Source organism: Ovis canadensis, chromosome 11 (genome assembly GCF_042477335.2).
Source record: "Ovis canadensis isolate MfBH-ARS-UI-01 breed Bighorn chromosome 11, ARS-UI_OviCan_v2, whole genome shotgun sequence".
NCBI lineage: Eukaryota > Metazoa > Chordata > Mammalia > Artiodactyla > Bovidae > Ovis > Ovis canadensis.
In genome coordinates, this window is record NC_091255.1 from 40,715,074 (window position 1) to 40,742,232 (window position 27,159).

The following is a 27,159-nucleotide window of genomic DNA, read 5'->3' on the forward strand; positions in this document are numbered from 1 at the left end:
TCACATCTGCAATTATATTGATGAATCTGTTTTGTCAAAATAATCAATTTGCTTATGTATTCAGAGCTTTTCGATGCTTTTAGCTTCATTGTAAATTGGATGTTATTGTTGGTTTTAGACACTAAGTCGTATCCAACTCATTTTCGACCCCATGAATGGTAGCCCACCAGGCTCCTCTGTCCATGGGATTTCCCAGGAAAGTATACTAAAGTAAGTAGGCTGCAGTTTATGAATTTATTAAATGATGCTGGGAAATGAAAGAATGAAAAACATTGCCTTAGCTGTACCCAAACAGATAAAACACCAAGGTGTGTGTTTTTCTTAATATATTAAATATATTTTAAAGTATTTCTATTTTTCTTTTTTGGGGAAATGAGTCCCAGTTTTTTTAGGTGACTGATGCATAAGCCTTATTTGGGAGTCTACAGGGAAAGTCCATACCTATGTGCATGTATGGGTGTGGCTGATGGAATTCTGGACTTTCCCCTCACTTTGTCCCCTCCACTGTTGTGTTTTTCTTTGAAGATTTTTTTAAAACCAATACTTTCCAGGTGGTTTCAGGATGACCTGTTTATCTGCTCAGTGAGATCATTTTAAGACCTAACATACCACCCAAAGCATGGATGCCTTTGGGAGAAATTTGCTTTTATTTTTCTAGCAGAGATTTACAGAACGTTTTCGAAACCCCAGAGAAGATGAAGCTGTGTTTCTTCAAACACGACTGTTTCATGGAATAGAGGTCCATTGACAGCACGAGCTTGGAATCTCCTCTTCTTTGGTAGCGATTTTTCTCACTCTCAGATCAGAAGGAGGGAAGGATGGGAGGCCTTGAACTCTCTGCTTTTTCCCATTTGTTTACCCAATTCTATCGGGTTGACCGTCAGAACCGACGAGTCGATTAGGTCAAATGGTTGACCAATGCAAGTTAAACAAGTTACTTGCTTTTTAAAAAAGAAATAAAAGCAACCTCTTTTCTTCTTAACCACTCAATTGGCCACATGAAATGCCCCCTCCTTCTGTGTTTGTGCGGTGATGACGGCCGGTTCAGGCGGTCAGGACAGAGCGGAGATGAGGACAAAAGAGCTTGATAACACTTGAAGTTTGGGCCGACAGAGGGGTCAGGGGCCAGAAAAGCAAACTGAGATCAAGGATACACAGCGGGTTGGGAGGGGAGGCTCATGGAAATCCGGGGTCACTGCAGACAGACAGGGCTGCAGAGCCTGGCGGGCAGGCACACAGTCACCCCAGGGGGGAGGCTCCTGGCAGAGGCCATGCAGGCGGGCCCAGCTGTGCTTCGTCCTGCTCCACCCTGGTGAGAACCCATTCTCCCCCATTTGTGCCTGGGGACCCTGTAGGTGCAGACAACTGAAAGCAGCTGGCAGGGAGGAGTGTGGAGCAGAGCAGGGTGCTGGGGTGGGTCAGGGAAAGGATGAGCTTTGTTCTTCTTGTCCACTGTGGTTCTCCCTGAGAGATGATGCGGGATGCCTGGAGCTGGGGTCTCAGTGTGGGAGAGATGCTCAGCTATGTTCCACCAGTTCTAAGGGGAACCAGGGAGAGAAAAAAAATAACGTGAGACTCTACTTTTGACATGCGCTTCTTTTTAAAATGTGTTTGTCTTATTGAAGTATGGTTGATTTACAGTCTTCCCAGGTGGCCCGCTGGTAAAGAACTCACCTGCAATGCAGGAGAGGATGCAGGATCAATCCCTGGGTTGGGAAGATCCCCTGGAGTAGGGCACGGCAACCCATTCCAGTTTTCTTGCCTGGAGAATCCCATGGACAGAGGAGCATGGCTGACTATAGTCCATGGGGTCACAAAAGAGTCAGACACAGCCTAGCAGCTGAACAACAACTTAGCTGATTTACAATGTTGTGTCAATTTCTGCTATACAGCAAAGTGACTCAGTTAAACATATATATATACATTCTTTTTCATATTCTTTTCCATGATGGTTTATCACAGGATGCTGAATATAGTTCCCTGTGCAATACGGTAGGCCCTTATTGTTTATCCATTCTATTTATAATAGTTTGCATCTGCTAATCCCAAACTTCCGACACAACCCCTCTCCCCTTGGCAACCACAAGTTTGTTCTCTATGACATGTGCTTCTTTAAATCGAGTCCTAGTTTGGGTTTCCCAGAAGCTGTCCTCAGGTGAAGATTTTGTGTAAGTAGTTCATTTGGGAGGTGATCCTAGGAAACATCAGCTGGGAGGAGGGGGACAGAGACGTGGAAGGAACCCAGTGCTCAAATGGCTTGTGGACACAGCCGGGGAAGGAGAGGGTGGGGAGAGTTGAGAGAGTAGCATTGGCATATATCCCCTGCCATGTGCAAAACAGATAGCTAGTGGGAACCTGCTGTCTAGCACAGTGAGCTCAGCTCGGCGCTTTGTGATGACCTAGAGGGGTGGGATGGGGATTCGGGCGGAAGCTCAGGAGGGAGGGGATGTATAGATAGATAGATAAATAGATAATATGATTGATTCATGTTGATGCACAGCAGACACTACCACTACATTGTAAAGCAATTATCCTCCAGTTAAAAAGAAAATTTTTAAATGCATTCATTATTGAGCAGTTCTCACAGGGAGTACCTGAGCTCAGTGCCTCTGGGGATCCCCAGGAGACACTACAGAGCAAACTCCAGAGTTGCCCCACCCAAGAGGACGGAGAACAGAGCTATTTACCCGTAAGTCTTCCCAGCCAGGGGTTGAGAGGCTCCTTCACTCTGGCTGAGGGGGTTCCCAGGGGCCAGGCAGAGGCCGATGGCAGGGGCTAGTCAGGGTGAGGGCGGTGGGAGTTGCTCCAGGCAGTATCCATGGCCATGGTGGATGCTGTGGGCCGTGGAGGAGCTCCCAGGGTGACTGCTACAAAATCCAAGTGGGTGTGCTTAGCCATTGAGAAAACTCAGCGTCCCACTCACAGAGGCAGATGAGAACCACCCAGGAAAATCCTCATCTCTTATTCCCCTAATCATCATTCCATCAATTTCATTGATCCAAAGAGGCAAGAAGGCCCTTCCAGGGGCAGCCCCGACTCCAGCCCATCTATCTGGATAGTTTTTCTTGTGAACCTCAGAAATGTGTCTCAAGTAATGAGGGTATTATTTTAGTATTAATCACCCTTTTGTACAAATCCGGGATTATATGGCAGTGCAATAAGCGTTACAGCAACTAAGGCAGCAAAAATCTGGATAAAGCAATCTGAGAAGGACTCAGTGTACAGCCGTGGAATCACACGTATCTGCTTGGCGAGTCTGTTCATCTGTGGGCTAGCAGCCTTCTGACAGTGTTGGTTTGTGTTTTACAGAATCATCTGTTACCTTAGTGTGTAAGGTTTCCGTTAAACGCACCCCGGGGCACATTCTTTTCGGAAGCTCAATTAACGTGCAGTTAGTTGTTTGATGACACTTTTGGCAAATGGTTGTTATGAGCGAAGGAACTGTGTGTTTGATGGGCAGTAGGACAGGCTTCTGACTGGTGCCTGGGGAGGGGACCAGGCTGCGAGAACCACCCTGCAGGTGTCCCACCAGATGTACTGTGCTCATCAGCGTGGAGACCTAGGAGTCCTGGCTGTTCACTCGGTTCTCAACCAGGAGTGGAGAGGCGAGGGTCACCAACAAGTATTTGTTGAGCTTGGGGTTCAAAAGCACTCTTGAAAATTGGAGGTCAAACCAGTCAAAGGATAGGCTTCCCTGGTGGCTCCGTTGGTAAAGAATCTGCCTGCAATGAGGGAGACCTGGGTTCAATCCCTGGGTTGGGAAGATCTCCTGGAGAAGGAAACGGCTACCCACTCCAGTATTCTACCCTGGAGAATTCCATGGACTGTATCATCCATGGGATCACAAAGACTCAGACACAACTGAGCGACTTTCACTTTCACTTTTTCCTTTCCTAAAGGAAATCAACCCTAAATATTAATTGGAAGGACTGATGCTGAAGCTGAAGCCCCGATGCTTTGGCCACCTAATGCAAAGAGCTGACTCATTGGAAAAGACCCTGATGCTGAGAAAAATTGAGGGCAGGAGGAGAAGTAGGTGGCAGAAGATGAGATAGAGAGCATCACTGACTCAATGGACATGAGTTTGAGTAAATTCTGGGAAATAGTGGAGGACAGAGGAGCCTGGCATGCTGCAGGCCATGGGGTCGCAGAGAATCACACACGACTTAGTGACTGAACAACAAACCGTTCTTGTGCCTGAAGTGTTGGGTATATACTTATGTTTTCTTCCTGACTATAAATTCTTCTAAGTGGAGCTGGTAGATATGAGATCTTCAAGTTTTGAAAATAAAAATGCATTTTGTCTAGTTGTCCTCCAAAAAGCTTTCTCTACTGTAGGAAAAATCTCTGTTGCCCAATGCTGTTCTATGACCTCTGACCTGCAGTGTAGTCTCCTTGGCCCTGTGTTTATCTCTGCTCTGCTCAGTTGTGTAAACTCACCCAGTCCCTTCACACACCCACTCACACACCCAGGCCACAGTCCTGTGCCTCCACTCACCGTGATACCTGGGGTCTGGTTGAGGAGTAAGGTTCTGGATCAGAGGAACTGAGTTCAGCCACACGGAAGAAAATTAAGTCCGAACCACCTTCCTCTATATTTTCAGGCTTGAATATTGGATTGCATTCAGCATTTGCAGAGATAGAATGAAATTCATTGTGCCGTTGTTGTTCAGCTGCTCAGTCATGTCCAACTCTTTGCGAGTTCATTGTGGTTCACTGTTTTTTTTTTAAAGTTCCTTGTTGTTCCATTGCTGTTGTGTCCAGCTGTTTGCAACCCCATGGACTATAGCACGCCAGGCTCCTCTGTCCTTCGATATCTCCCAGAGTTTGCTGAAATTCATGTCTATTGAAATCAGTGATGCTATCTAACCATCTCATCCTCTGTTGTCCCCTTCTCCTTTTGCCTTCAATCTTTCCCAGCATCAGGGTCTTTTCCAATGAGTCAGCTCTTTGCATCAGGTGGCCAAAGCATTGGAGCTTCAGCTTCAGCATGAGTCCTTCCAATGAATATTTAGGGTTAATTTCCTTTAGGATTGACTGGTTTGATCTCCTTGCAGTCCAAGGGACTCTCAAGAGTCTTCGCACCACAATTCGAGTTTTTGTGGTTATATATATATATATATATATATATATATATATATATATATATATATATTGGAAAGGCACTGGCGCCCCACTCCAGTACTCTTGCCTGGAAAATCCCATGAATGGAGGAGCCTGGTGGGCTGTAGTCCACAGAGTCTCAAAGAGTTGGACATAGAATGAACCATTTTAACCATTTTAAAGTATATAATTCAGTGATATTAAAGGCAGCTACACTGTTGTACAACTTTCACCATCCATCTCCAGAACTTTCCATCTTCTTCAACTGAATCTCTACCATTAAACAATAATTCCTCACTCCCTTCTGCCAGCCCCTAGCCCTCACCATCCTACCTTCTGTGTCTGTGAATCTGACTCCTCCAGGTCCCTTACACAAATGGAATCATCAGTATTTGTCTTTTTGGCCCTGGGCTTCTTTCACTCACCTTAATTGACCCCCTGACTTTGATAAACTCTTTTTATGAGCCTCTGTCTGATAGCATCAGGATGGTTGGATTTGAGAGTGTTTGCATGTGGATAGCATCAGGATTTCCATGTTCTTGAGTAAATTTGCTCAGGAGAGAGGACGTATAAACAGAGTTCTTGCTCTTGAGAGGAATCATTTCTCTAAATGCACTTTTAGAAGAAATGGCCCAGCATTACTGTTGATGAGGCTTCCTTGAATGTCTGTTGATTTATTTTGAAATTCACTTGTTTATGTATTTATTTTTGGCTGTGCTGGGTCTTCACTGCTGCACATGGCTTTTTTCTAGTTGCAGCGAGCAGGGGCTGCTCTCTAGTTGTGCTGCACAGGCTTCTCGTTGTGGTGGCTCCTCTTGTTTTGGAGAGAACAGCCGTAGGGCACATGAGCTTCAGTAACTGTGGCTCCCGGGCTCTGGGGTACAGGCTCAGTCATTGTGGGCTTAATAGTTGTGACTTAGTTGCTCCATGGAATGTGGGATCCTCTCAGATCAGGAATCGAACCTGCATCTCCCACACTGGCAGGCAGATTCTTTACCACTGAGCCACCAGGGAAGCCCCAAAAGTCTATTGATTCAAGCAACAAAACTAGCTTTTCAGGCACATATTCTCTTGGCATTTCTGAAACAAGGAAGATTTCGCATCCATCCTGGACTGGGAAGATTTCAGAATCACTGGGAACTAGCTGTCTTTATTCCTCCTCTAAACCAGAAGGATGGCTCATTTTGAAGGCTAGTCTGGACATACTGTTCTTTTTCTGAGGCAGCATACAGTGGAATGTTGCAGAGTTGGGCTTATCTTCATGGAAGTTCAGGTGTAGTACAAGGATTCTCGCACCAAAGCCCTGTGTCAGTGGCGTTCCACTTCGTCATTCAAGGCAATTCAAGCCATCAGCACAGTCTACAGCAGCAGGGACGGACCTAGAGACTGTCATACTGAAGAGAGTCAGCCAGACATATACGGACAGATATTGCATGATAGCGCATATGTGGAATCTAAACAAATGGCGGTGGTTGTTTTTTAGTCTCTAAGTCGTGTCCAGCACTTTGTGACCCTGTGGACTGCAGCACACCAGGCTCCTCCATCCTCCACTGTCTCCTAGGAGTTTGTTCAAATTCATGTCCATTGAGTCAGTGATGCCATCTAACCATCTCATCCTCTGCTGTCCCCTTCTCCTCTTGCCCTCAATCTTTCCCAGCATCAGGATCTTTTCCAATGAGTCAGCTCTTTGCATCAGGTGGCCAAAGCATTGGAGCTTCACCTTCAGCATGAGTCCTTCCAATGAATATTCACGGTTGATATCCTTTAGGATTGACTGGTTTGATCTTCTTACAGTTCAAGGGACTCTCAAGAGTCCTTAGACTGCCGAGTATTTATTAGATTGACCTATTGAAGAAAAAACTTTTTGAGTGACATAACCGTTTTATTTACAAATGTTCATAAAATATGAAGAGCTGGAAGTGATACTTTTGTGATTATGTAAATGTGCAATAAAAGGTTTTTTAATAAATGCTTTTTTCAAAATATTTTGGATGGGGCCCTGCCAGCAAAAGCATTTGAAAACTCTTTTGCTTATAAATGATTTTGGAAAAGGATGATAAAAATAATCTAATTTGATTAGGAATGAGAAAAGATAAAAAAAACTGTTTAAATCTAATAGGTGAAAAACAAGACTATGAATATTATTTTAATTATCTGGGGTACACTAACACAATATTAGTCAAAGACAAAATAAGGGACCGTTTTCAGTATAGTACACAAAAATGACTCACATTATGAAAAATAGAATCCGTTCTGAGAACAACGTTATTAAACAAAGTAAGTGTATAAGAGAGGCGAAAAGTGACCACAAACCCAGCGAGCATAAGCAAAAATTTTAATGGCCTTTCTTCCTTGTTAATAATGATATATGAAGCTATGCACTACTTTTTCAACCAAACAATCAAACCCAGCAGAAGAAGCCTATGCTTTTCAACCAGGATTCTGACAGCAGATTCAGCAAGACCCACAAGGAGGGGGCAGCTGGTCATATGACTCCCAAACACCTACTGAAAATTTGAAGGCATTTTCTGCTTTCAGATCTCTATCACAACCCCTCCTTCACTGAAAGAAGAAGATGATTACTGTCCACCAAGAGCTAGTCAGAGGGACTTCTGGGCAAAGAGGTTATTTGATTTGAATACAAGAATATTTGATGGCTATCCTCAGGGAGCTCAGAGCAGTGTGGCTGAGGACAGTTTTGGGCTACAGAAAAGATGGAAAAGATGATGGCTGAGTTGTTAAGGGGTGTACGGTCTTTTTAGGAAAAAGAGAAAAAAAACCCATCAAGTAAAGAGAGAGCAGGGAGGGAGGAAAATGGAAAGTGAGGGTTGTAGTCAGCAAGAGCCTGGAAGAGAGAGAGAAAGAGAAAAAGAGAGAGAGGGAGAGAGAGAGAGAAGGGGCTGTGTTTGGAGGTGTGCAACCCAAGGTGTGCAGCCATGGCGTCTGACCTCAGGATAACGTGAGTCTCCAAGGAAACAAGCAATGTGATTTGCTCAGAACTAGGAACTATAAAGTAAGAGAACATTCCTGAAATACGACAAGATTAGAAATTACACATTGAAATTCACCGTGTCTTTGAGAGTATCAACCCGGAATGACCAACACAGACACATATTCGAGCAAAGGCTTTGGATTAAAAAAATAAAGCTTTTGGATGAGAGGTAAAAGTAGCCAGGCACTCAGGAAAAGAATTCAGTTATTATCAGCTTTTGACCATGAGGTTTTATGCTGCAGGGAAAGGCAGAGCATCTTTAAGACAATCCCTTACTGAGGAATGTTCTAGAAGATGAGCGCTGAGAACTGAAACAGTCAGAAGCAGTGGCATCCGGGCTAGTGCAGAGCTTTCAACATCAAGTTACTGTGGAACTAAGATTAAAGGGGAGTTAAAAAGTGCACAGGACGGCACTTTCCATGGCTATATGATCTGACAGTGTGTACAGACTGACCCTAAAAACAAGGAAAGAGGGAAAGTGTGTGCAGAAAAAAAAATTTTTGGTGGGGGCAGGTAGCACCTTGAAACATGTGGGATCTAGTCCCCTGACCAGGGATCAAACCTGTGCCCTCTTTCATTGAAAACATGGAATCTCCACTCCCTGGAACGTCAGGAAAGTCCCTCACTTTGACTTTTGAAAAATTCATGTTATATCTGGGAGACAGTTCCATATCTATGCATAAAAAGTTTCCATGTTTGCTATGACTGAATATTGTACACATTTACAATAACATATTTTACTAGATGTTTAGGTAATTTCCAATCTTCTGCTGTTTGACCAAAGCTACAGTGACTAGGTGATGTCATAAATCGGAGAGTGTGTGTATCTGTAGGGCAAATTCTGAGAAGTGAACTTCGTGAACAAAGCATGTATATGTTTGCAATTCTGAAAGATTTTGCTCTACTGCCCACTGTAGAAGTTGTATCAATTTACACACTCTGACCATTTATGACAGCTCTATAATCTCCTTTAATGGGCATTTGGGACCTCATATGTGCCCAGGAGGGGGCAATTAAAGCACCAAAGACTTGGATGTTGTCTGTACCTAGGTGACCACAGTTTGGGAATAAAAAATTAGGACTTGGGCAAATATGTTTATGGGGAAAACAGGCTGGCATATTTCTACTTGAGAGTGCTGCGAATTTTCTGGAAGGTATCGTCACATTGCCAAACTCAGATATGCATGTAAGTGCTTGTAGGAGCTATAATTCACGGAGTAGGTAGGTGTCTACCCTCTAAAATATATCTTGGCAGAACTTGTACAAAGACATTTCAGAACCTGGGAGGCTCAAGCCAAGAGCTCTTTGACCGCTGGACCAATAGATACTGAGCTGATGTTATTTTGTTTGAAAGAAGATGGCTGGGAGGGGCCACGTATCAGGAAGTGATTGTTGTGTAGTCAATGAACTCAGCAGTGGCACAGGTCCAGTTCCATCATTACGGCCATGTGTACATGCTGTGAAAACAACCTGTGAATTCCCTGTGTTCAGATATTGGGTCTGTTCCATGGGGAAGGGACAGGGGAGGTGGGGAGATCAGTTAAACTGATGTTAGATTTAATTGACTATTTGGATGGATGAGACAATTCCATTAAAATGGTCGATCCAATTAGTCACGTGAGATGATTGAAATACTGGATCAATTGCTCCATTCAAGGGAGGCTTCTTGGCAGTAGAAACCACAGCCCTGTGTACATGCAGTGTTGGAGGGGCCTCGGTTTAGCACCTAGGTGGCCAAAGGCATGACTTGGGCTTCCGAAGTGTGCCATTTAATCCCAAGAAAGCCCAGGCAATGCAAACAATCTGCCTCAATAATAATAGCAGGAAGTGCAGTTTATTATTATTTTCTATTGTATTTTGAATCACAAAGAGATGGGGGGAGCATAATCTTTCAAAGAGTCTAAGCTCTCTAGAGGTCTTCAGTCAGCCCTGTAAAAACAGTGATGTATGTGTTTGTTTGTATTTTATGGGTGTATGCTCCTAAGCTCATTGCCCAAGAAACTCTTGGTTCATTTCCTTAAAACGTAGGCACAAGCTATTACCAGGAGTAACACAAAGCCATGCCATTTGTCAGGGGTTAGGGGTAGTAGTGTGTGCGTGCTCAGTGGCTGACTCTTTGCAACCCCATGGAATGTAGCCCACCAGGTTCCTCCTGTTCCTTCTGTCCTACTGGAATTTTCCAGGCAAGAATACTGGAGTGCCATTTCCTACTCCAGGGGATCGTCCCTATCCAGAGATCAAAACTGCATCTCCTGTGTCTTCTACACTGGCAGGCGGATTCTTTGCCGCCGAGCCACCTGGGAAGGTTGTGCTGTGCTGTGCTTAGTTGCTCAGTCATGTCTGACTCTTTGCAACCCCATGGACTGTAGCCAGCCAGGCTCCTCCAGCCATGGGGTCTCTCCAGGCAGGAATACTGGAGTGAGTTGCCATGCCCTTCTTCAGGGGGTCTTTCCAGCCCAGGGATCAAACCCAGGTCTTCTGCACTGCAGGCGGATTCTTTACCACTGAGCCCCCTGCAGAGGTTAGATGTCAATAATAAGCATCTCAGGATGATCTTACAAACAGTGCAGAGTTGACTTTTTCATTGTGTGGGACCCTACAATTGGAAGTAGAGCCTTTTATTAAAAACAACTCATCTTGGCAACATTCAATAGCATGTTATACATCATAGGAAAGCTTTTTGATTGTGGAAGAAAATAGCCACACCAAATTAGGAAAAGAAAGAAAGAAAAGCCCTCTCGAGTCTATCTGTCCAGCCAAATTATGAATTTTAGGGGGTAGGAGGAAGAGGTGGGTAAAAATAACTCTTATCAAATCTGTATTTTAGGATTATTTCTCCTTGTAAGAAAATTGAGGGTTAACTATCAATAAAGCGTGTAGGTGGGTCTTCCCTGGTGGTTCAGGGGTTAAGATTTCACCTTCAAATGCAGGGGTGCAGGTTCAGTCCCTGGTCAGGAAGTTATGATCCTACATGACTCGCAGCCAAAAAACCAAAACATGAAACAGAAGCAATATTGTAACAAACTCAATAAAGGCTTTAAAAGTGGCTCACATTAAAAAAAAAAATCTAACAATAAGAGACAATCTAGGTACAAATTGGTGCCTTTCTAATCCCGACTGAATGCACATATTTTATTATAAAGTTGAACCTAGGGAAAGGCTTTTTCACCACTCTCAATCTGCTAATCAAAATATTTCGTGTCTGGGATTTCACTCTCTCAGGTGTAAGAGTTTATTTAATATTCCTTTTAACAAAAGCGAGGAAAAAACCCTCGCTTTTGTTGCTAGCATTAACGTTAACTCCTCAAGCTTAAGAGCTGCTGAAACTTTTTTCTCTATGACAGGTGTGTGTACAAGGCAGGTGGGACCCCATTTCAGCCTCGGGATCCCAGTGGTAAAAACTGTCAATCAGACAACTGGTGTGCCTCTGGAATTGGGGATGATATGAGTTGCTTTTCTCTTGGCTTTCTGCTGCTGTCTCTTATGAGTTGAATTCTAAATAAAATCATCCTCTTAATAGGCTATTTTAAAAGCCTGCTCCCAACACTGACTGTGCTGTGAACATATCTCAATGTAGGACGAGAACAGGTTCTGAAAGAACCAGACTCTCTAAAAGTAAAAGTAATTTTAAATGCTTTTATCTGAATGGAAAAATAAAATCAACAAGATAGAGAAACTGTAGCAAACTTGTGGCACCCTAGTCTCACTTATACACAGAGTCGTGGATGGGAGGGAAGACCATTTAATTGAGCATCTGCTATGAGCAGGCACTTCCTCTCCCATTCCCATGTTTAAGGATGACATGGGAAGGTGAGCGTTCCGTTGGAGAGGAGAAGAGAAACAGGGTGGTTTAGGAAGGAGGGAGGAAAAAGCAGAAGAAAGATTCCTGAAGTGCATTTTCCCTTACTTTAGGGGGTATTTTTATTGTCATAAAATACATAATACATAACATAAAATTGACCATTTTAACCATTTTTAGGAATCTAGTTCAGTGGTATTAATTTTATTCACGTCATGCAACTATCATCATATCACCAAAAAATGTTTTCACTCCTCCAACAGAAGCTGACCATTAAGGGCTAACTCTTCATTTTGTCTCCATCCCAGGGCCTGGTAACCTCTATTTTGCTCATTGTCTGACGAACCTGACCATTCTGTGGACCTCGTGTGAGTGGACTCATGTGTTGTCTGTCCCTGTGTGTCTGGTTTATTTCACATGGTATAATGTTCTCAAGGTACGCCCATCTTGGAGCAGGTGTCAGAGCTTCATCCATTTTTACAGCTGAGTAATATTCTACAGCATGAAAACACCCCATTTTGTTGATCCATTCATCCCTTGATGGATACTTGAGGTGCTTCTGTCTTTATTCTGTTGTAAATACTGATATGAACACTGGCATACAAGCTTAATCTGTTCCAGTCCCTGTTTTTTGATTCCTTGGATGTGTATGTGCACCTCAGAGCAGCATTTGCCTTTCAAACCCTACCTTCCTGGGCTCTCTCTGGGTAGACGTGTTCTCCCTGGCAGGGGTGGGAACCGCAGACTCAGAATATGGACGGCAAACCAAGAATTAGCAACAAGAAGGTTCTCTATGTCCGCATCTCTATTCCTGCCCTGCAAACAGCTTCATCAGTGCCATTCTCCTAGATTGCGTACATATGCATTAATATACGATATTTGTTTTTCTCTTTCTGACTTACTTCACTCTGTCTAATGGGCTCTAGGTTCATCCACCTCACTGGAACTGATTCAAATGCTTTCCTTTTTATGGCTAAGTAGTACTCTATGGTATATACATGCCATAACCCTTTATCCATTCATCTGTTAATAAGGAAAGGGTGGGACAAAACGAGAGAGTAACACTGAAACATATGTATAACCATATGCAAAGCAGACAGCTCATGAGAATTTGCTGCATAACACAGGGAGTTCAACCTGGTGCCCTGTGACAATCTAGAGGGGAGGGATGGGCTGAGGGGTGGGCGGGAGGTTCAAGAGGGAGGGGACATATGTATACTAAGGGCTGATTCACTTTGTTGAATGGCAGAAATGCAACATTTAAAGGAATTATCCTCCAACTGCAAATAAATTTTAAAAAGAATAAGCCATGATAAAGACCACTAATAAAACAAATACACTGAAAAAAAAAAAAGATTTAGCAACAAAGGGTTGTTATTCTGTGTTTTAAACTGGAGACAGAATTTAACGGGGAAAAAAATCCAAGTAAACTTCAGGGCCCCATCCCCTCTTCTCTCTCCTCCCCTCCCCCAGCACAGTACAGGCATCCCCCTCCCCTCTCAAGTATGTGAAGAGTGACTGGAGTCCTGCGTTTATAAGGCTGCTCTGCAATGCGATTGCTCCTCTAGGACTTTATTAATGACATTTACGATTCCTGGAATAACTAAACCACGCTGTTCTCCCAACACTAGGCCTTAGAGAAGTCATTACCCCGGTGATCACAACAAAACTGAATTCTAAACGGGCTGCCTGCTGGTGTAATACGCCATGAGTCACTCCCCGTGTTCTGGCAGTAAAAACAAATTAAATTAAAGATCCCCATTCACCAAAGGTCTAATTCTAATTTCTGCAAAGTTTCCATTAAACAGTACCATCTACAGAAAGTACACACTAACTTTCTCCCAGCCGGGAACTCAAGGCAAAGGAAATTCCAATAGAAGAATTATTAAATGTTCCCATTAATTTTGTGTTCTACCCTCTTAGCAGTTATTAATCATATTAGGAAGATTCAGCAATCTGTCCTCTTTGAATTCCGTAAAGCATTTATGGAAATTAGATTTCACTGGGGAGATGAGATGTGAACTGCTGAAAGTCAGAAATGAACAAAGGAATAGATTTAAAGGGAGTTAGTTTTGGTAATAAAGATAGGAAGGGGTTTTCTTCCTCTTATTAATGACATGGAAACATTTCAGGGGATATTTTAATATTGTTTTCTCCCGTATGAATCTGAGTCCAATTTCCTTTTTCTTCTCCCATTTAATGACAGTGATTTTCACCTCGCCTTTGATTTAGCAGTATGTGAAAACGATGCCGCGTGTCTGAGAAAAGCAGGGGAGGTTCCCACCTGCTGGGGGAGGTGTGTGGGTGGGCTTCCCAAACCCATCAACTGGTTGGTTGATTGGTTGACTGTGACTATAAGACTTCAGTGAATTGTTCATTTTTGAATACTGTACTTCATTTGACATGGATTCCAAGCTCCTTGGTATTTCCTGGGTCTGTGTAAGCAGAGCTGTGCATAAATATGAGAGTGGAAAAACTGGCAGGACAAGAGAACAACATTTATCGAGCACCTTATCAAGTACCTGGGGACTGTACACTAGCTACTCTTACAGATTCTTTTTAAATTGTGATTCTCACAGCAGGCCTTTAAGGATGTTGCTGTTCAGTTGCTCAGTCATGTCAGACTCTTTGGGACCCCATGGACTGCAGCACATCAGGCTTCCCTGTCCTTCACCATCTCCCAGATTTGGCTTAAACTCAGGTCTGTTGAGTCCATGATGCTATCCAATCCCCTCATCCTCCATAGCCCCCTTCTCCTCCTGCCCTCATTCTTTCCCAGCATCAGGGCCTTTTCCAATGAGTCAGCTCTTTGCATCAGGTGGCCAAATTGTTGGAGCTTCAGCTTTAGTTATCAGTCATCCAACGAATATTCAGGGTTGATTTCCTTTAGGATTGACTGGTTTGATCTCCTTGTTGTCCAAGGGACTCTCAAGAGTCTTCTCTAGCACCACAGTTCTAAAGCATCGATTCTTTTGGTGCTCAGCCTCTTTTATGTTCCAGCTCTCACATCTGTGCACGACTGCTGGAAAAACCATAGCTTTGACTATACAGATCTTTGATAGCAAAGTGATGTCTCTGCTTTTTAATATTCTGCCTAGCTTTGTCATAGCTTTCCTTTCACAGAATGAGTGTGTTTTAATTTCACGGCTGCTTTTGCCATCTGCAGTGATTTTGAAACCCAAGAAAATAAAACCTGTCACTGCTTCTACTTTTCCCCTTCTAATCGACTGGACCGTAATGGCTACAGCGGTTAACCACTTAGCAAGCTCCTGTTAAATACCAGGTATTGCAATATAATGGATCTTACATGTATTGTCCCTTTTAATCTTTATAACAACCCAGTGGGAGGTGGAGGAGGGAAGGTTCGTTTACCAACATTTTACTGATGAAGAAATGAAGGCTTCCAAAAGTTGCACATTTGCCCAAATTTAAAGTGCAGAAGCCAAAATGGGAGTGATCCATGCATTCTAATAAGGGTCAGCCCCAATGGAGTGCTTACTTTGCTTCAGGTCCTCTGCATGGCATTTTAGCTAATCCTCATCAAGTCTTTATTAGGCAGACCTCATGGCAGATAAAGAAACAGAAGCGCAGGAGGTAAGTAGTGTGTTGCTCACAAACCTATAAGCAGCAGAGCCGGGGATTAACCCAGAGCCCGCATCTGGCCACTAAATGGTACTCTCTCAGCATATGTTCAGTGGGGAATCAAATCTTCAAAATTAGCTGGATCCTTTGCAAGGTTTCATGATGACTTACTGGTTTGTTGTTGTTGTTGTTGTTTTTCTCCTGGTGCTCCCCTAGGGAAACTGTGGCCATTCCTGCCTTTACAAGCCCTTGGGAACTTCAGGTCCCAATTTTCAGTTGCATCAAAGAGTTGCATGTGTTTGCAGTTCTTTACCTTTCCACATTTGGCACATGAAATTGCGCTTCTCCAGTCCAAATTCCATACTAATTGACCGACCGAAACAGGATTCTATTTCAAGTGTGCTTTGTAATTGAGCACTCTTCTCCGGCTATAGCTTCGGGTCATCCATGTAAAAGAAAAGGCAAATCTTGCAGTCTTATCTGTTACTGAGAGGGTAGCCATCACTTGGCTTATTTTGCATCCTGCAAGAGTGGGTTCAAAGCTAAGCTAAATTACAAAGGGCTCCTGCTGCCGCTCTGGAAGAAGCCTTTCAGTACCTGCGTCTGGAAAGAATTTGTTCCCATAAAGGCATCTATATCTTAGAGACATCAAATGCTACTTGGAGGGGTGAGATGGGACCTGGGAATCCTTTCATCCATTTAAGCTTTTCTTTGTACTGTTCGATAGCGTTTGACCTGTATGACTTCTCCGTACATCTCTGGCTAACAATCCTGGTCTCACAGAAGAAATGTGGGTGCTGGTTCTTGTAGGAGAGGTAGGGAGAACAGCAGCATAGTATAGGGGTTCGATGGCCCTGCTCACCAGTGACCCGTCTACAGGTGACAGTTGAGAACTGTTTGCTAAGGAGATCCAGACTCCAAACCAGAATGTAAATCAGCTAGGAGACTACACATACTGTTTAGCTCAGCCAATTTGGTTTCATAGCAAGAATTTCTCAGTGAAGGAAGCACTGCATAGAGGTACAATTTAGCACGAACCCTTTGCCAACAAAGGTCCATATAGTCAAAGCTGTGGTTTCTCCAGTAGTCATCAATGGATGTGAGAGTTGAAACAAAAAGAAGGATGAGCACCAGAGAACTGATGCTTTCAAACTGAGGTACTGGAGAAGACTCTCAAGAGTCCCTTGAACTACAGGGAGATCAAACCAGTCAATACTGAATATTCATTGGGAGGGCTGATGCTGAAGCTGATGCTCCAATACTTAGGCCACCTGATGCAAAGAGCCAACTCATTGGAAAAGGCCCTGATGCTGGGAAAGACTGAGGGCAAAAGGAGAAGGGGGTGGCAGAAGATGAGATGGTTAGATAGCATGACTGACTCAATGGACATTAATTTGAGGAAACTCTGGGAAATGGTGAAAGGCCAGGAATCCTGGTGTGCTGCAGTCCATTGGGTCACAAAGAGCTGGACACGGCTTAGCTAGCGAACAACAACAACAACAAAACAAACGCTTAATCTTCTCACAGGCCAGAACAAACATGTTTAAAATCTAGCTGCTTTGTGTTGCTGTGGTTTAGAGCATGAATTCTGCTACCCAGCTGCCTGGGTTCAAATCCTAGTTCTGCCACTTACTAAGCTGGGTGATTTGAGGTAGGTTACTGAATTTCTTTTGACTCAGTTTCCCCACTTATTAACTGAGAATAAATAATATTTAAATCAAGAATAGTAAAATTGGGATGATAATATTATTTGTAATAACCTGCTACTATTAAGTGTGTGGAGGAGGGCATGACAACCCACTTCAGTATTCTTGCCTGGAGAATCCCCATGGAGAGAGGAGCCTGGAGGCTACAGTCTGTGGAGTCACAAAGAGTGGGACATGACTGAGCCACTAGGCACATTAAATGTATGTGTATTTATTTGATATCCATATGACACAGAGTAAGTACTGTGTGCTCAGTTGCTAAGTCCTGTCTGACTGCAACCCCCTGGACTGCAATCCACCAGACTCCTCTATCCCCGGAACTTTCCCGGCAAATGGAGTGGGTTGCCATTTCCTTCTCCCATGTATCACTGGCATTGGATACATGTATCATTGGCACTCTATATGTATCAACTATATGTATATTACACTACATGTATCAACTATATGAACATGGCACTATATGTATCATTGGCATGCTATATGTATCAACAATATCTAGAGTAATGCAGAATTCCCTGGCAGCCCAATGGCCAAGTATCTGCCTGTCAATGTGGGGAACACAGATTCGATCCCTGCTCTAGGAAGATTCCACAGCCTCGGAGCAACTATGCCTGTATGCCACAACCTCTGAGGCTGTGCTGTAGAGTCTGAGCTCCACAGCGAGAGAAGCCCATGCACCACAACAAAGCATAGCCCTCACTCGCTGCAACTAGAGAGAGCCTGAGAGCAGCGGAGAAGGCCCAATGCAACCATAAATAAATAAAATTTTAAAATCATAGAAAAAGTAATAGCAATTTGATCTCTGGTTTCTCTGCCTTTTCTAAAACCGCTGAATCATCGAAAAAGCAAGAGAGTTCCAGAAAAACATCTATTTCTGCTTTATTGACTATGCCAAAGCCTTTGACTGTGTGGATCATAAGAAACTGTGGAAAATTCTGAAAGAGATGGGAATAGAAGACCACCTGACCTGCCTCTTGAGAAACCTATATGCAGGGCAGGAAGCAACAGTTAGAACTGGACATGGAACAACAGACTGGTTCCAAATAGGAAAAGGAGTACGTCAAGGCTGTATATTGTCACCCTGCTTATTTAACTTCTATGCAGAGTACATCATGAGAAACGCTGGGCTGGAAGAAGCACAAGCTGGAATCAAGATTGCCGGGAGAAATATCAATAACCTCAGATATGCAGATGACACCACCCTTATGGCAGAAAGTGAAGAGGAACTAAAAAGCCTCTTGATGAAAGTGAAAGTGGAGAGTGAAAAAGTTGGCTTAAAGCTCAACATTCAGAAAACGAAGATCATGGCATCCAGTCCCATCACTTCATGGGAAATAGATGGGGAAACAGTGGAAACAGTGTCAGACTTTATTTTTTGGGGCTCCAGAATCACTGCAGATGGTGACTGCAGCCATGAAATTAAAAGATACTTACTCCTTGGAAGAAAAGTTATGACCAACCTAGATAGCATATTCAAAAGCAGAGACATTACTTTGCCAACAAAGGTCTGTCTAGTCAAGGCTATGGTTTTTCCAGTGATCATGTATGGATGTGAGAGTTGGACTGTGAAGAAGGCTGAGCACCAACGAGTTGATGCTTTTGAACTGTGGTATTGGAGAAGATTCTTGAGAGTCCCTTGGACTGCGAGGAGATCCAACCAGTCCATCCTAAAGGAGATCAGTCCTGAGTGTTCTTTGGAAGGATTGATGCTGAAGCTGAAACTCCAGTACTTTGGCCACCTCATGCAAAGAGTTGACGCATTTGAAAAGACCCTGATGCTGGGAAGGATTGGGGGCAGGAAGAGAAGGGGACGACAGCAGATGAGATGGCTGGATGACATTACCAACTCGATAGACATGAATTTGGGTGAATTCTGGGAGCTGGTGATGGACAGGGAAGCCTGGCGTGCTGCGAATCATGGGGTTGCAAAGAGTCAGACAGGACTGAGGGACTGAAATGAACTGAACTGAAAATTAATGGCAATAGCAACAATACTAGTTACATGAATGAAACAAGAAGCCCGGTCCCTTAAGGACAGTGAAAGGTTTTTTTCTCATTTGAATTGAGCTAATTGCAGAAAGATTGAGCTGTTAAAGAAAGGAAAGGCTGGAGCTGAGTTTTGTAGTTGATAAGAATTTAATCTCTAGAGTGTTATTTGCTGACTCTCTAAATTGTCATCCCAGTCTTTATCTACCTCTGAAAAGAGACAGGGGCTCCCAATTAAGAGGTGACCAGGGCTGGGGAGGGGAGGAAAAGATTAGTGGACATTCCAGTGAGTTGTTCAGTCAAGGGCAAGTGCTTGAGTTGTGAGCTCCCTGAAGACTGAGCTTGTTATATATTTGTCAAATGTATAAATGAATGACTACTCCCCTCACCAGCAGCGTGAAATTTTTCAAGCTGTGGGTGACTGAAGGTTTATAAATTAGCAAGCTCTGAGATATAAAACAAGGGAAGTGACTTTAGTAAGCTCTGGTATATAAATATATATATATGAATATATATATTCATTTCTATCTTTTAGCACTGACTCAACAAAGCTTTGCCAAGATTCTCTTTGATTTTCTGTCCTTTTGTTAAAAGTCCAGGTGAGTCTGAGCAACTCACCTTGTAAGCATCACAGTTACACTCTACCTTGTGGACAGACTTAGAAGTCTATTTTACAATTTTTTTTGGGGGGGGGAGGGGTCCCAGAATTAAAAACTTTCTCTAAGTTACCAAATACCATTTAGCTGTGATGGTGGAAAGTCCTGGTCTTTAGAACCCACAGGAGACAAATTCTGAAGATCCCTATAACCAAGAATTCCAGGAATATTGTATCTAATGAAGAAGGGCAGGAGGAGAACCAGACATGTTGTTTTTATTTCCTCTCCTTTCCTACCAGCTTCCCTGTGGCTCAGATGGTAAAGCCTCTGCCTGCAATGTGGGAGACCTGGGTTCAATCCCTGGGTCGGGAAGATCCCCTGGAGAAGGAAATGGCAACCCATTCTGGTACCCTTGCCTGGAAAATCCCATGGACAGAGGAGCCTGGTAGGCTACAGTCCATGGGGTTGCAAACAGTCAGACACACCTGAGTGACTTCACTTTCACTTTTCCCAGCGATAAAGGGGAAGATGGCAGAAAAGAGCAGACTAACTTCCGGACTGATATTCCAGTGAATATTCACTGGAAGGACTGATGCTGAAGCTGAAGCTCCAATACTTTGGCAACTTGATGGGAAGAATTGACTCTTTAGAAAAGACTCTAGTGCTGGGAAAGATTGAGGGCAGGAGGAGAAGGGGACAATAGGGGATGAGATGGTTGGATGACATCACCAACTTGATGGACATGAGTTTGAGCAAGCTCCAGGAGTTGGTGATGGACAGGGAAGCCTGGTGTGCTGCATTCCATGGGGCCTCTAAGAATCAGATACGACTGAGTGACTGAACAACAACTGTATGTGTGTATATACACATATAGTTGTTGATTATCACTCAGTCATGTCCAGCTCTTTGTGACTCTATGGACTGAACCGTGTCTCTTACGTCTCCTGCACTGGCAGGTGGGTTCTTTACCAGTAGCCCCACCTGGGAAGTACCCCCATGAGTACTCTATCCTATTTTTAAAATCTGCCTTTCTGTGTCTTTACTAAGCCTTCCTGGACTCTGGGAAGATGGATTGGACAGATTACGTCTTCCTGACTCTAGTTCCGGATTTATGACTACTATCAGTACCATCAGGATGACTTGTGTTATTATTATTAAAGTCAGCCTCCTCCAAAAATACAAGTGCCAGCAATATGGATGAACCTAGAAGTCATCATACTGAGTGAAGTAAGTATGAAGTGAAGGAAGTATTTGTCTCAGACAGAGAGACAAATATCATATCATATCACTTATATGGGAAATCTGAAAACTGATACAAATGAGCTTATTTACAAAACAGAAATGGACTCAGTTCAGTTCTGTTCAGCTCAGTCACTCAGTTGCGTCCGACTCTTTGCGACCCCATGAATCGCAGCACACCAGGCCTCCCTGTCCATCACCAACTCCTGGAGTTCACCCAGACTCACGTCCATCGAGTCAGTGATGCCATCCAGCCATCTCATCCTCTGTCGTCCCCTTCTCCTCCTGCCCCCAATCCCTCCCAGCATCAGAGTCTTTTCCAATGAGTCAGCTCTCCGCATGAGGTGGCCAAAGTACTGGAGTTTCAGCTTTAACATCATTCCTTCCAAAGAAATCCCAGGGCTGATCTCCTTCAGAATGGACTGGTTGGATCTCCTTGCAGTCCAAGGGACTCTCAAGAGTCTTCTCCAACACCACAGTTCAAAAGCATCAATTCTTCAGTGCTCAGCTTTCTTCACAGTCCAACTCACAAGATCGCTGGAAAAACCATAGCCTTGACTAGACACACATTTGTTGGCAAAGTAATGTCTCTGCTTTTCAATATGCTATCTAGGTTGGTCATAACTTTTCTTCCAAGGAGTAAGCATCTTTTAATTTCATGGCTGCAGTCACCATCTGCAGTGATTTTGGAGCCCCCAAAAATAAAGTCTGACACTGTTTCCACTGTTTCCCCATGAAGTGATGGGACTGGATACCATGATCTTCGTTTTCTGAATGTTGAGCTTTAAGCCAACTTTTTCACTCTCCACTTTCACTTTCATCAAGAGGCTCACAGACATAAAAATCAAACTTATGGCTGCCAAAGGGGAGAGCTCAGGGGGAGGGACAAACTAGGAGGTTGGGATTAATATGTACACACTATTGTATAAAAATAAACAATCAAGAAGGACCTATTGTACAGCACAGGGAACTCTGCTCAGCACTCTGCAATGAGCTATAGGGGAAAGAATTTGAGGAAGGATAGATTTTTGTGTGTATAATAAAATCACTCTGCTGTACATCTGAAACCAACCACAGTGTTAATCAACTATGTTATATGTGTTATATGTGTCAGTCACTCAGTCGTGTCTGACTGTGACTCCATCGACTGTAGCCCACCAGGCTCCTCTGTCCATGGGACTCTTCAGGCAAGAATACTGAGTGGGTTGCCATTTCCTTCTCCAGGGGATCTTCCCAACCCAGGGATCGAACCCAGGTCTCCTGCATTGCAGGCAGAGACCCTTTACCATCTGAACCACCAGGGACGCCCTGGCAGTGGTCCTTTAAGAGATATTTCCAAAAATGGCCAAAATAAGCAAAGCATCCAGAAAAATCAACTATATTCTGATATAAAATTTTAAAAAACTGTGAAATACAATGTGTCAGATGCTGTGCTTAATATTTTAAATATACTATTCAGAACTTCCCTGGTGGTCAAGTGGCTAAGATTGCATTCCCAGTGCTGGGGGCTCGGGTTTGATCTCTGGTCAGGGAACTAAATTCCACACGCTGCCACTAAGGGTTTGCATGCCACAACTAAAAGAGCGAAGATTTTGCATGCTGCAACTAAGACCTAGAGCAGCCAAATAAATCAATTATATATATAATTGATTGGAGATATATATATATATATATATATATATATATATATCCATTTCATTCCTACACAGCACCCAGAGGAGGGGAAGTGCATTTCTCCTAGTTGTTGGTGGTCACCACTGGATGTGTTCCACCCCCAAGCACAGCCCTTTCATTGGCCACTTTCCAGCTTCTGACCAGGAGCCCAGGCATCCAGACTTCCCAGTGCTACAGCAGACAAATCGTTGCACGAGTGTGTTTTTATTTCCAGTGTTGTAATTGCACCAAAATAGTTCTTATGCAATTTACAATGTGTCTGACAAGAAAACAGGTGCTTGCTGCCAGATCCTGATTTTTAATTGAACCTCTATGGGAGTGTGGGGTGCAATAAATAGCCCCACTCTTGGGGGCATGAGGCAACATAGAGGCATTTGAGAAGGTCTCCCGGGAAGGCCAGAGGGCAAAGAGATCACATTTTTCTGGATGCTTTGCTTATTTCAGCTATTTTTGGAAATATCTCTTAAAGGACCACTACCAGGACTTTCCTGGTGGCTCAGATGGTAAACAGTCTGCCTGAAAGGCAAGAGACCTGGGTTTGATCCCTAGATCAGGAAGATCCCCTGGAGAAGGGAATGGCAACCCCCTTCAGTATTCTTGCCGGGGAAATCCCATGGACAGAGGAGCCTGGCGGGCTATAGTCCATGGGGTCACAAAGAGTCAGACACGACTGAGTGACTAAGTATGCACGCATTCACAACTGCCCACTTTTTTTTTTTTTTCAATTTGGAGTAATTTTTATTTTCTTTAGTCCAAATGTTTTGTAATGTGATATTACTTTAGTAATTGACAATAAAATACTGCAGTTTTGATAGCAGTCAAGTAACAAAGCAGTTGCGCTGAGTTTGGACTTGATCTGATATTAATACACATGATCACCTGGAGATAGTATCCCAATGTCTGAACAGTCATTTTGCATCTCCAGAGAGGACATCCCCTTCTTGTCGGGTCCTCTGCTCAGAGATGGCTTGTTGGAGAACAGAGGTGCCTATGTTTTCACAGGTTGGGTGAGACGAGTGAGCACGGGAGAGTGCGGCCTGAGTCTTGGGGTCACTCTGCCAGGGACAGGGCACTGGAGCAGATGCCATGGGTCTAGCGCGCCCCTGGGTCAGCAGGGCTGAGGCCACCGGGAGTTCCCAGTGGGGATGGGTGTACTGGAACATCTGCGAGGAAGAGCTTCAGGGTCTGTGTGCCAGGTCTGTCGTAGAGGAAAAGGAGCCAGCGGAGCCCAGGAGATGATGCTGTGAGTCACAAGCCCCGGAGGATGTAGATGGAGGTGGTCCCTGAGGCTGGTGTCCCCAGAGGCGCCGGGCCAGTGCAGGGTATGCCCAGATACGTGTGCCATTTCTTACAGTTATCCATGATCTCACTGGAAATTCCAAGTCTTCCATCCTGGTATTGTTCTTCCTCACTTACAGATCAAGAAATAAAGACCCAGGAATGTTAATTTGCTCTGAGCTGTGTGGCTGGGATGGCAGGGTGGTGCATCTACTGAGCTGTTTCCTGACCTTAAAACCCCTCAAACTCTTTCTCTTCTTTCTCTACATTCTCAACTTCAGAAATGAATACATTTCTGAATGTATGATAAGAAATAGGGGAATGATGGGTTCTAGTCCCACCTGGAGTAAAAAAAAAGAAAGAAAGAAAGAAGTAGGGGCACGGATACTTATCTTTCAATACACCTTAATCTTCTGTCTTTAAAAAATTTTGTTCCTCCCATTCAATGTCTCCTATAAATGCCATCAATTCCTCCTAAAAATTCAGAACTAAGATTTGCTTGTGTGCTTAGTCATTCAGTTGTGTCTGACTCTTTGTGACCCCATGGATTGAAGCCTGCCAGGCTCCTCTGTTCATGGGATTCTCCAGGCAAGCATAAGGAGTGAGTTGCCATTTCCTTCTCCAGGGGATCTTCCCAACTCAGGAGTCGATCCCTGGTTTCCTGCATTGCAGGGAGACTCTTTACCATCTGAGCCACCAGGGGAGCCCTTCTAGGATATGAAGAGGGACAACTCCTTCTTTTTAATTTTTCCACAGTTAATACAATAGTTCTGTTTAACACCCATGTATGGATCATTTCGCAGGCTCTGGGCACTGTGTAAGTTGTACAAAGGAATGAGTCAAGGTGTGATGTATTTTTAAGATGTTTCTATATGGAGAATTTTAAAAAGTCAATATATTAAAGTATCAATAGAACAATACAAAATAACATTTACAAATCAGAAACAGACTCACGGGCATAGAAAACAAACATATTGTTACCAAAAGGGAAGGGGAGGGGGGAGGGATGAATTGGGAATTTGAGATTAACTGATACATTCGACTGTATCTAAAATAAATAAACAAGACCTATATAGCACAGGGAATCATATTCAATATCGTGTAATAACCTAAAATGGAAAGAATCTGAATATATATATATATACATATATATATATATGAATCACTGAAGGTCCTTAGATGTACAACTCACACTTAGAAACTGAACAAAGTTACTGAAAGGCTTGGTGTAGTTAAAGGTGAAAGGAAAAGTGTTAATCATTCAATAGCCTCCGTGGAATTTTACAGGCAAGAGTACTGGAGTGGGTAGCCATTCATTTCTCCAGGGAATCTTCCTGACCCAGGGATCAAGCCCGGGTCTCCCACATTGCAGGCAGTTTCTCTACGATCTGAGCCACTAGGTTAAAGGTGGAATAAATAAAAACACAGAACTCCAGAAAAGTGATGGTCATGGGAGTGACCCCCTAAAAGAGGCACAGGGAAAATTCAGTCTTCAGATGGCTGTTTTATGTTAATACATTTGATCACAAAACAGAATGGAAGCGTAAAGAGCAACATTTGAAAAAGGATCTTGTTCTAATAATAATAATTCGAGTCTAATGTCCTGTCATACAAAAACAAAAACCAAGAGAGAGAACGATAGGAGAAAATACAATTTCCTCATTGTTCCCAGGGGGACGTTATTTTATTCTTAATAGAGATAACCGGTGAAATAAATGTTCCGGGATGTAGTTTTTAAACCTCAAAATAAGAACTGGTTGAGATAAAAACAGGAAGCATACTTTCCAAATGACTAAAGGGCGGAGAAAACAAAGTTCACGTATCAAACATACTCATCTAACACACTGACGTTTTCCATCTTTAAGTTTCTCTCCAGGGACTTCTGTGACTTGCCGTCTGTCTGAGTCTTAGCATCATTTCCAGTGTCACTAATGCAGGAACCCTCTACTGACCACACCTTTCACCCTTTCCAGCACAGATATTTTTTTAAATTCATTGTTTTTTTCTTAAGATCTTTTATTTTGATGTGGACCATTTTAAAAGAAGTCTTTACTGAATTTATTATAATACTATTTCTGTTTTACATTGTGGTTGTTTGGCTGCGAGGCATATGGAATCTTAACTCCCCAACCAGGAGTGGAACCTGCACCCCCTGCACTGGAAGGTGAAATCTAAGCCACTGGACCGCCAGGGAAGTCTCAACCAGCTTGGCTTTTTAAAGAAAACCCCTTAAGTCATTTTTTATCTCATTGTGACCTCCAGTCCCTTTCTTTTCTGTTTTCCCTCTTCTTCCTTCCTGTCGCTATCTACCCCGCTTAGACGTCGTGGCCATTATTTCAACTGCTCTATTGCCAGTTCCCTAAACTCCCTGCCCCTTTGGACTTTGGTCACGCTCCCTCTGGCTGACCTCCAGTCCTAGAGAAATTCCCTCTACGCTTTCTCTCTTCCTGTGTGTGAGCAGCTGGAGAAGAACACAACAGGGGGGATTTACCACCATATATTCATAACTGTTGACCTTGAATGCTGGACCATCTTTCACATGTCTTTAGTACTCTGACTCTCTGTAGCGGCTGATCCAAGCCTTCTCCAGTCTCCTCCAACTCCCAGCTTCTCCACCTCCTCACAATCTCTGAGCAGACCCCTCTATTTTGTCCTTCACAGAGAACAGACACAATTAGGTAGGAATAGTTCAACCATCCTGCTATCCAAGCCTCGACAATCCTGGTCCTACCAGACAATCTGATCTGTACCCTCTGGTCGTCCTTCTCTCCTGTTCTACTGGGGAGCTGTTTCTTTTCCTGGGGGAAACCAATTCTTTAAGCATGCTTCAGACCTCATCCTCTTCCTCTTTCTTAGGAACATTATAGTATGAGTTATCTTTTATTTCTCCTGAACAGCCAATCTCTTCTCAAGCTCATCGATCGCCTTCATTTATAAACATTTTTTTTTTAACATTCTCATCCTTTAAAAAATGATCTCACCTTTAGACTCTACTAGGAGTTTTCTGAACTTACTGTCTAGATCAACTTACCTCCCTTCCCCTTCTCAACTAGCTTCATCCTGGCTCCCGTTCCCATCCCCACACTGAGACACCTCTTATAAGACCTGTTGCAGCCTGCATGAGAATAGATTCCATGGGCAGTTTTTTTTTTTTTTAAATATTTATTCATTTGGCTGTGCCAGGTCTTAGCAGGATCTTTAGTT

At 43.5% G+C, this 27,159-nt stretch overlaps 1 long non-coding RNA gene across 1 annotated transcript; it reads left to right on the top strand.

Moving 5' to 3' along the window:
* The first annotated feature begins 1,194 nt into the window (after window positions 1-1,194).
* On the top strand, window positions 1,195-22,070 carry LOC138414986 (uncharacterized). Its single transcript, XR_011247036.1, has 3 exons — window positions 1,195-1,312; window positions 12,203-12,262; window positions 20,812-22,070. It is a non-coding gene; the product is annotated as an uncharacterized lncRNA (long non-coding RNA).
* The last annotated feature ends 5,089 nt before the right edge of the window (window positions 22,071-27,159 follow it).